Here is an 11,445-nt window from a genome sequence, read left to right as displayed (position 1 = left end):
AGCATGCAAAGAGTGTATAGGCAGCGGAAATTAAAGCATGCAACTTGCAAGAAAGTAAAGGGAAGGGTTTGGAGGATTCAAACGCAATTGGAGACACGGATGTTTTTGGCGTGGTTCTGATAGGTGGTGCTATCGTACATCCACCTTGATGGAGACTTCAACCCACGAAGGGTAATGGTTGCGCGAGTCCATGAAGGGCTCCACCCATGAAGGGTAATGGTTGCGGAGTCCATGAAGGGCTCCACCCACGAAGGGTCCACGAAGAAGCAACCTTGTCTATCCCACCATGGTCGTCGCCCACGAAGGACTTGCCTCACTAGCGGTAGGTCTTCACGAAGTAGGCGATCTCCTTGCCCTTACAAACTCCTTGGTTCAACTCCACAATCTTGTTGGAGGCTCCCAAGTGACACCTAGCCAATCTAGGAGACACCACTCTCCAAGAAGTAACAAATGGTGCGTTGATGATGAACTCCTTGCTCTTGTGCTTCAAATGATAGTCTCCCCAACACTCAACTCTCTCTCATAGGATTTGGACATGGTGGAAAGAAGATTTGAGTGGAAAGCAACTTGGGAAGGCTAGAGATCAAGATTCATATGGTAGGAATGGAATATCTTGGCCTCAACACATGAGTAGGTGGTTCTCTCTCAGAAATGGTAAGTTGGAAGTGTAGGTTTAGTCTGATGGCTCTCTCCATGAATGAAGAGGAGTTGGAGGGGTATATATAGCCTCCACACAAAATCTAACCGTTACACACAATTTACCAAACTCGGTGGGACCGATTCAACACACTCGGTCGGCCCGATTTAGCAAACCTAGTAACCGTTAGGATTTTCGGTGGGACTGACATGCAACTCGGTGAGACCGATTCGGTTAGGGTTAGGGCATAACGTAATCTCTGTAAGACCGATTACACAAACTCGGTGAGACCAATTTTGGTAATAAGCTTTCCAGAGAGTTGGTCAGGTAAACTCGGTGGGACCGATTTGCTCTTTTCGGTGAGACCGAAATGTTACAAAAGGGAAACAGAGAGTTTACATTGCAATCTCGGCGGGACCGATCGCTCACTTCGTTTAGACCGAAAGGTTACGAAGGGAAACAGAGAGATTACAATCCCATCTCGGTGAGACCGAGATCCCTATCGGTAAGACCGGTTTTGGCTTTAGGTTTAGGTCATTTGTGGATGTGAGAAAGTAGCTGAGGGTTTTGGAGCATATCACTGAGCACATGAAGCAAGAGGCTCATTAAGCAACACCTCATCCCTCCTTGATAGTATTGGCTTTTCCTATAGAATCAATGTGATCTTGGATCACTAAAATATAAAATGAAGAATCTTGAGCTTTTGAGCTTGAGCCAATCCTTTGTCATTAGTGTTTTGAGGGATCCACTTTCATCATCCATGCCATGCCATTCATTGAGCTTTCCTGAAATAATAGTCTTGGAATAGCATTAGCTCAATGAGCTATATGTTGTTATGAATTACCAAAACCACCTAGGGATAGTTGCACTTTCAATCTCCCCCTTTTTGGTAATTGATGACAACATATAGATCAAAGCTTCGACAAGTGATAATAAGATTTAACAACATCGTCGCTTTGAGAAGTATGTGATAAGCAAGAGCTCCCCCTAAAGTTGTGCATAGTTTAAAATTTTCTTTGGACTGCAAATGCACAAGGAATTAGGCTCATGGGTTACTCTTCCATGTCACATACATCTTGGTGGAGCGCTCAAAATGATAAAGATTGAATACATGCACTCATCACCAAGCAAAGTGAATGATCACATAGGATAGATAGGATAATATCATCAAACATGCATAAGTGTAGCTTATGATCAAACACATGATCATCAATGTCTCACAAGCATAGTATCTCAAGCAATCAAAAGCAAACAAATTTAACCACCAAAGCAAGAGAGAATAAAAGCAACACTCTCTCTCTCGAAGCCTATGATCTATACATTTTTCTCCCCCTTTGGCAACAAGTTACCAAAAAGTTCATAGAAAATGCATAGTGCTAGATCAACTCTCAGGCTTGATCTTCAGGTGGTGGTGTCCGGATAACTCCAAGAACGAAGGCTTCAGTCGAAGTGGATGGAGCTGGAGGAGTTGATGCTAGAGCTGGTTGCACTGGAGCTGAAGGGGCTGTAGCTGGTGCAGATGATGTTGCTCTGGTGTCTGTCACAGGCACTGCAACTGACCTCTGGGCTCTAGGCACTCTAGCAAATACATTTGTGGTAGTCCTGCCCTGCCTCTCCTGCATGTCCTCCTGGAGCTGCTCCACAATTGATTGAATCTCAGTTAGTTTGACATCTAGATCATGGAATTTGAGTTCCATGATTCTTTCCAAGCTCTCCTAATTTCGAGTGAGGGTGGCCAGTCCCTTCTCAATCCTCAGAGTTGATGCTATAAAGTAACCAAGCTGCTCCTGCTTGTTCTTCAAGAAATACTCAGATGCCTCCTCTTGAGTTGGCATCTTGGCAGCCTTCTCATTCCTTGCCTTCTCCTTCTTCTCTTGAGCTTGTACTGATGATGGATCATTTTCATTCATGACAACCTCATTGTCCTCAAAGTCTGGATAGAGAGGAAAGTGTTCCTTATCCAATAGATATTTGCTTGTGCCCATTTTTGAGTTAATCAACTCCTGAATCTGAGGGGCATATCCACAACTCCTCTTCTGGTCTGCTGCAGTCCTCTTAATGGTCTCTGCCATAAGGCTCATGACCTTGAATTTCTGTGGTACATCAAACAAATGCAACATGTTGATTGCATGCCCTCTGATCATGTTGTGGTCACTAGACTTAGGCAATAGAGTGTGCCTCAGAATCCAGTTGATAGTTGGCAGCCCTGAAAGAAGGAAGTGGACTGATCCAAACTTATGCGTCTCAATAGCTTTGTCTGGGATCTCCTTGTACATGTGTGCCATGGAATTGTAGTCCATCTTCTTCTTGGCATAGATATCCAAGTCATCTTCACTTTCCTTTGGGGCATTTATCATACTTGCCCACTCCTCAACTGTTGACTGGTACCTTGTACCTTCAGACATCCAAACTATCCTTCCATCTGGATAGAAGTGTGCTGTGGAGTAGAATTGCATGATAAGTTCATCATTCCAGTTGGTGAGCTTTTGCCCAACAAAATCTGCAACTCCACAAGCAACAAAATTGTCTTGCACTCCAGGATAGTGTTCTTCATTAGCTTTCATGTAGGTCCAGTCGACCCACCTCATATCACACACTATGGGCTTCTTGTCCAATAAGATTGTCTCATAGAAGTCCTGTTGTTCCTTTGTATGGAATCTGTAATCAACAGCAGTTCTTCTCCTTGAGGCATATGGATCTGTCATCCTGCATAGCCTCAACCCTGAGTCCTTTCTGATCCTCATGTCCTCAGCCACTGGATGGGCATCATTGTGGTCTGGTATCTTGGGCTTGAGCTTCCTCAGAACTTGTCCTTCTTCATCTTCCTCATCAGCAACATTAGGCACTCGGGCCTTGTTCTTCTCAGCAGTTGGAATACTCCTGGTATTCCTCTTTGGTGCAAGCTTGGGCTTGGGGGCAGCTTTGGGTGCATCCTTGGGCTTTGATGTTGCAGCCCCTGATCTAATAGCATCACCCATGAGCTTTGGTGCCTTGGGTGCTGGTGCAGCAACTTCTTCTTTCTCTTCAGAGTCTCTCCTCATAGAGGGATTTCCAAGAACCTGAGCAGTAGTGGTTCTGACTCTCTTCTTCTTCTTATCCTGAGCAGCTTCATCTTCTGACTCAATGGCAAACTTCATAGTTTCTCCAGTGGGAACCTTCTTGGGTTTGGAAGTTGTGACTCTCTTTGCAGGTGCCTCTTTGGGTTCAGTCTGTTTAGGCACTTGAGTGGATCTTCTGACCTTAGGCATAGGTGTCCTCTTGGCAGGAATCTTCCTATTAAGTCCAGGCTTTGTATTCTTTGCTGAGCCATACTCCTTTTTGAGCACTACCTTCTTGGAGGTAGCCTCATCCTCTTCTGCTCTATAATCCTCATCCTCAGAATCTGAGGTTCTTTTCTTCCTTTGCCTGGTGGCAGCTTTAGGCAGATTGCTAGGAGTTCTTCTACTGCCATCATCAGAAGAACTTGAGGGACTAGTGCCCTCACTCATCTGAACCTACTCTTCTGACCTGTTCTGGCTGTCACTTTGGTCTGACATGCTGCAAACACTGACTGCTGACCCTGTGAACAATTATAGATGAGATAGAGTGGATGAGCATCACAAAATGCAGAGATTTTTGCAAAAGAATGATTCAAAAATTCAGTTTTAGTTTTCCACAGAAAGCATTTCGGATCAACCGATTTTCAAACTCGGTGATACCGAAGCAGTTTTGGAACCTAAACTAATGAACTCGGTTGGACCGAGTCTCAGTTCGGTGGCATCGAGACTGCTAGGGTTTCACAAAGTCCTAAAATCGGTCTCACCGATTAGCAATTCTCGGTTAAACTGAGAGTTACTAGTGCAATGGCATTAGCCACATCGGTGGGACCGAGTTTTTCAACTCGGTAGGTCCGAGATGGTTTCGGCGGAAACCTAACCCTAAAAATTTGAATCTCATCTAATCTACGGATTGCATTGACTGGATAGGAGTGTCTCAATCGTGGCAAGAATCAATAAGAACACAATGTGCTAGGAATCGGACGAGGATAGCACAATGATCGAGTCCATACCCTAGCTTGGCGATGAACTCGCTACGGCGGCAACGACGGCGTTGATCCGTTGATGGCGGCGGAGACCAGCGACAGGAGGCGGCTGGCGATGAGGAGACGATCCGGAGACCCTGATGGCAGAGCGAGCTATTGCGCGGGCGAAGAGGTTCAGAGAAATTTCCAAATTTTTGCCCGTGACTATATATAGCCCGACCCTGTCGGTGTGACCGAATGGAACAACTCGGTGGCACCGAGATGCATAACTGTGTACAGTTACAACAACTCGGTGTGACCGAAAAGTTCAAATCGGTTGCACCGAGATTGAAAACCTAGATCGACTTAGTGATCTCGGTGGGACCAAAATGTAGGAATCGGTCAGACCGAGAATCACAAAGAAGTTTTGGAAGTTTAAGTCTATGACGAATCGGGGACTCCGAGTGCTCCTCACACAGAGTGGTTCGAATCTGACTTGATCAAATTTTGTGATGTAGAATGAATAGAGTTTGAGACAAGAAAAGCGTAGATAGCTAGAGAAGGTTATTAGGCATTCTTGTCCATCCACTTGGCAAAAAGAAAAGAAGCCAATCAATCAAAGCAACAAGTGGATGTCCTCGAATGAGTAAAATATGCACCAACATGCTCACACAATAAGATGGCAAATCAAATATGTGGCAAAGCATGCACAACCAATTCTAGCATCTATCAAACAATTGGCAATGACTAGGTCATCTATATATGAGTATATTGACTTAGGAGTCAAATGAAAACATTTGATCATAGGTCATACTCATCATTTAAGCTCAAGTGGGGTTACCACTTTTACATAATGCATTGATGTGTTCACACCATTAGAGTTGCTTTGACTCAATTCTTAGAGTTAAGCTCCCCCTAGATGTGAGATCCCCTTTTAGAGGGATGAACTAACCTTGGGTTTTGTCGATGATGACTTCATGTAGGTGTTCGAAATGTGGATGCTCAATGTTGATGTAGACCATTTGGAGCAATCCTTTGGAGTGAGTTGCACTTTCAACTTACCTACATGGGTTAGTCCCACAAGGAACAAACAAGAGTATCCATAGACATAGAGTGATGCACACACAAGATGATGTCCATGAAATCATTAGGTTACATTGTCCCTTGCCTTACCAACATGAGGGTTTGTGACTCCTTGAACTAGTGCAAGATGTGGAAGTTGATTGCACTTGTTCTTGCCATAATGATATGAGTGAAAAATGTTGGCGGAGTCACCCTCAAGAACTCTTCTAGTTCTTCTTCTTCGGGATCCACATCATCTTGATGGGAATCCTTGGAGTTGTAGTTGTACTTGATGAAGTAGAAATTGACATAGTCTTGGGAACCCACTTGAACAAGGCCTTAGGTGCTTCTTCAAATGCATCAATCTCTTCTTGAAGCTTGTCCTTGCCTTTGTTCTTGTGGTCTTGTGGTGGAAGATCATCTTGTGCTTGTGTTCCCTTGAAGGAAGTAGGATCATACTTCTCTTGTTTAGGAACAAACTTCGTCTTGGGGTATTGATCTTCTTCCCACTCAACTCCATTGGCATTGAACTTTCGTTCAAAACCAACACCTTGATTCTTCCGGTGCCTTCCTTGCTTGCGTACAATTTCCTCGAATTGCTTACTCCCGGCAAGGCTCTTGTAAACACCTTTCTCTATAATTCCCTTCAATAAGCTATTTTCTTGCTCAAGTGTAACTTGGCTAAGAGAATCATTAGTGGAATCAATAGAACTACTAGAGGCAACAATATTGGATTTGACATTGTTATTGTTACTACTAGAGGAAGGATCTTTCTTGTACTTGTTACTAGACTTGACTTGAGGCATGTAAGTAGATAAGAGTAAACGCTTGGCAATGTAAGAAGAACTTTTCTTACGGAGATCATCATTGATTGCCTTTAAGAACTCATGCTCTTGCTCAAGATTGAGCTTTTCAAAGCGTAACTTCTCATGAGCCCTTAAAAGTTCTTGATGATCTTCGAAGATAGTTTCATGAGCTAACTTAAGAGTGTTTAGTTCTTTAGTTAGAAGCTCAATCTTCTCCTTATCATTGTCATTTGTTTTATCTTGATTATCATGATTAATTGACGTTTCATCATAGTATCCATCACTAGAGTTGTCAACAAGTAAATCATCATCCACAAGCAAGTCTCTTCATCACTATCGAAATCAACATACTCGGGATGTGTTACCTTTGGAAATTTGGCCATGAAGCATCTTCCAATTCCTTCATTTGGTGAATCAAATATGTCGTGGGAGTTGGTTGACACAAGTGCTAGACCGGCAACACCTTCATCTTGAGTATATTTGGAGTCGGAGTGATAGCTTCTCTCGGAGGGATTGTCGGAGTCGGAGTCGGATACCCATTCACCAACATGAGCTTGATGTCTTCATTTTGTGTAGCTCCTTGATGATGTGTCCTTCCTTTCCGAGTCCTTGCTTCTCCGTGAGGGTCTTCATTCATAACAATCATCTCTACTCCTCCTCTCTCTCGATGGTGATTCTTCTCTTTTGCTTCTTCTTTTTGGAGAATCTTCTCTTCTTTTGTAGGGTGCCGTACACTCATTGGAATAGTGTCCGGGTCTCCCACAATTGTAGCAATTTCGCTCTGGGCTAGAAGATCTTTTGTCATTGTAAGACCTTGACTTGGAGCTTATTTCTTTGCTTCTACTCTTGTAGAATTTGTTGAAGTTCTTCACCATTAAGCTCAATTCTTCATTGAAGGTTTGTTTCTCACTTGATGATGTGTGGGCTTCACTTGAGGCTTTGTAAGCACCACTTGACTTGTTGTGAAGTTCCTCCTTATCCTTAAGTGACATCTCATGAGCAACAGTTCTTCCAATAACTTCCGTTGGCTTGAGATCTTTGTAGTTTGGCATCATTTGGATCAATGTGCACACGGTATCATACTTTCCATCCAATGCTCTTAGGATCTTCTTGATGATGAATCTGTCGGTCATCTCTTCACTCCCTAAGCCGGCAATCTCATTTGTGATAAGCGCAAGCCTAGAGTACATTTCAGCGACACTTTCACCTTCCTTCATTTTGAACTTGTCAAGCTGACTTTGGAGCACATCCAACTTGGATTCCTTGACGGAGTCGGTACCTTCATGCATATCAATCAAGGTATCCCAAATTTCCTTTGCATTCTCAAGACGGCTGATTTTGTTGAATTCTTCGGGGCACAATCCATTGAAGATGATATCACAAGCTTGAGTGTTGTATTGCAGCATCTTCAATTCTTCCGCATTAGCTTCACGGTTCGGCTCTCTCCCATCAAAGAATTCACCTTGCAAGCCAATACAAATAATTGCCCAAACGGCGGGGTTATGTCCGAGAATATGCATTTTCATCTTATGCTTCCAACTAGCAAAATTTGTACCATCAAAGTAAGGACCTCTACGGTGATAATTTCCCTCACTAGACGCCATACTCTCCTAGGTTGTGAAACCAAGGATATGACCACCAAAAGCTATGGAAATCAAAGCAAATGGAGACCAAAGCTCTGATACCACTTGTAGGACCTTGAAGTATGTCTAGAGGGGGGGTGATTAGACTACTTGACCAATTAAAAACTTAACCTTTTCCCAATTTTAGAGTTTGGCAGATTTTAGCTATCTTAGGACAAGTCAAGCAACCATAACACAATTCAAGCAAGCATGCAAAGAGTTTATAGGCAGCGGAAATTAAAGCATGCAACTTGCAAGAAAGTAAAGGGAAGGGTTTGGAGGATTCAAATGCAATTGGAGACACGGATGTTTTTGGCGTGGTTCTGATGGTGGTGCTATCGTACATCCACGTTGATGGAGACTTCAACCCATGAAGGGTAACGGTTGCGCGAGTCCACGGAGGGATCCACCCACGAAGGGTCCATGAAGAAGCAACCTTGTCTATCCCACCATGGCCGTCGCCCACGAAGGACTTGCCTCACTAGCGGTAGATCTTCACGAAGTAGGCGATCTCCTTGCCCTTACAAACTCCTTGGTTCAACTCCACAATCTTGTCGGAGGCTCCCAAGTGACACCTAGCCAATCTAGGAGACACCACTCTCCAAGAAATAACAAATGGTGCGTTGATGATGAACTCCTTGCTCTTGTGCTTCAAATGATAGTCTCCCCAACACTCAACTCTCTCTCATAGGATTTGGATCTGGTGGAAAGAAGATTTGAGTGGAAAGCAACTTGGGAAGGCTAGAGATCAAGATTCATATGGTAGGAATGGAATATCTTGGCCTCAACACATGAGTAGGTGGTTCTCTCTCAGAAATGGTAAGTTGGAAGTGTAGGTTTAGTCTGATGGCTCTCTCCACGAATGAAGAGGAGGTGGAGGGGTATATATAGCCTCCACACAAAATCTAACTGTTACACACAATTTACCAAACTCGGTGCGACCGATTCAACAGACTCGGTCGGACCGATTTAGCAAACCTAGTGACCGTTAGGATTTTCGGTGGGACTGACATGCAACTCGGTGATACCGATTCGGTTAGGGTTAGGGCATAACGTAATCTCGGTAAGACCGACTACACAAACTCGGTGAGACCGATTTTGGTAATAAGCTTTCTAGAGAGTTGGTCAGGTAAAATCGGTGGGACCGATTTGCTCTTTTCGGTGAGACCGAAATGTTACAAAAGGGAAACAGAGAGTTTACATTGCAATCTCGGTGGGATTGATCGCTCACTTCGGTTAGACCGAAACGTTACGAAGGGAAACAGAGAGATTACAATCCCATCTCGGTGAGACCGAGATCCCTATTGGTAAGACCGATTTTGGCTTTAGGTTTAGGTCATTTGTGGATGTGAGAAAGTAGCTGAGGGTTTTGGAGCATATCACTAAGCACATGAAGCAAGAGGCTCATTAAGCAACACCTTATCCCTCCTTGATAGTATTGGCTTTTCATATAGACTCAATGTGATCTTGGATCACTAAAATATAAAATGAAGAGTCTTGAGCTTTTGAGCTTGAGCCAATCATTTGTCATTAGTGTTTTGAGGGATCCACTTTCATCATCCATGCCATGCCATTCATTGAGCTTTCCTGAAATAATAGTCTTGGAATAGCATTAGCTCAATGAGCTATATGTTGTTATGAATTACCAAAACCACCTAGGGATAGTTGCACTTTCACATGCTCATGGAAACAATGTAGAATTTTTCATGAAAGTTTCTCTGTAAATAATTATCCCCTTGTATATATCCTTTCTACTATAAAAATAATGTGACAAGCTTTGGTTTTAGGATGATTAGATTGCTTGTTTACTATGTGCACTACAAAAAAAGAAACTTTGGCTGTAGCGCGTGAATTTACATTTTTTACTGGAAAGTCAAATAGGTCTGAAACTTTATGCACATTACTTATGTACAAATTGTTTAAATTGTCAGATTTTATTTAGAATTTTTGGAGTTACAGAAGTTCACTAAATTTCCAGATTACTACAGACTTTCCTGTTTTTGACAGATTTTGTTTTCTATGTGGTGTTCGCTTATTTTGATGAATCTATGGGTAGTATTGGGGGGTACGAACCATGGTGAAGTTGGAATACAGTAGATATTATGCTAATATGAAATTGGAATGAGTTTGCAACAGTACCTAAAGGTAGTGATTTGCTTTATTATACTAACAGATCTCACAAAGTTTTTGTTAAGTTTTTGTGTGGATGAAGTGTTCAAAGAACGAGGAGTTACCGATTCGAGAAGAATAAAGACAGGCAAGAGTTCAAGCTTGGGGATTCCCAAGGCACCCCAAATAAATATTCCAAGGAAACTCAAGCATCTAAGCTTGGGGATGCCCAGGTTGGCATCCCATCTTTCTTCTTCAACAATTATCAGTATACCTCGGTTTTTGTTTTGTTCACGTGATTTGTGTCCTTTGTGTTTTTCTTTTTTTTATTTAGGAACCATGCTAGTATGAGATATCCCTTCATTGATTTATAGAATGCTTCATGTGCTTCACTTATATCTTTTGAGTATGGTTTTATAGAATGCTCGTGTGCTTCACCTATATATTTTGAGCTTGGATATTGGTTAGTCTATATTAATTGTAGATTGCTCCATGATCTTCACTTATATCTTTTGGAGTATGAATAATACTATCATCTAAAGTGGGTTTGGAAGAGTGTCAACTTTAGGAATTAGTGATCCCACTATTTTGGATGGTGTTGAATCTTGGTGTGATATTTATGAAAGTGGATTTGGAAGAGTGTCAACTTTAGTCAGTAATGATTCCACTATTTCGGAAGGGGTTCCAATTGATTATGAGAACAAAGTTGCTATCTATGATGATTAATGTGATGGCATGTATGCTATAAAGAATAATTTTAACCATGAAACTTGTCATCATGATTTTAATTTTCAATTGGATTATGCCTCACATGACAGTTATTTTGTTGAGTTTGCTCCCACTATTCTGAATGAGAAGAATTTTTGCTTACATGCAGAGTAGTAAAATTTCTATGCTTGTAGATCATGAAAATAATGCTTTATGTGATGGTTGTATTGTTAACTCATTCATGATGCTACTGAAAATTATTATGAGGGAGGAATATATGCTTGTAGGAGTTGCAACGAAGTTATACTTGTTTTGCCTTCCTATGCTAGTTGATTATTGTTCCCTTAAATTGTGTGCTCAAAAAATCCCTAGGCATAGGAAGTGGGTTAGGTTTAAATTTGTTAGTCATATTCTTCATGATGCTCTCTTTATGTTTCAATTCTTATCTTTTATGTGAGCATCATTGAAATCATCATGCCTAGCTAAAAGGCATTAAAGAAA

Source organism: Triticum dicoccoides, chromosome 6B (genome assembly GCF_002162155.2).
Source record: "Triticum dicoccoides isolate Atlit2015 ecotype Zavitan chromosome 6B, WEW_v2.0, whole genome shotgun sequence".
Lineage (NCBI taxonomy): Eukaryota > Viridiplantae > Streptophyta > Magnoliopsida > Poales > Poaceae > Triticum > Triticum dicoccoides.
Note: the sequence above shows the minus strand (reverse complement) of the source record.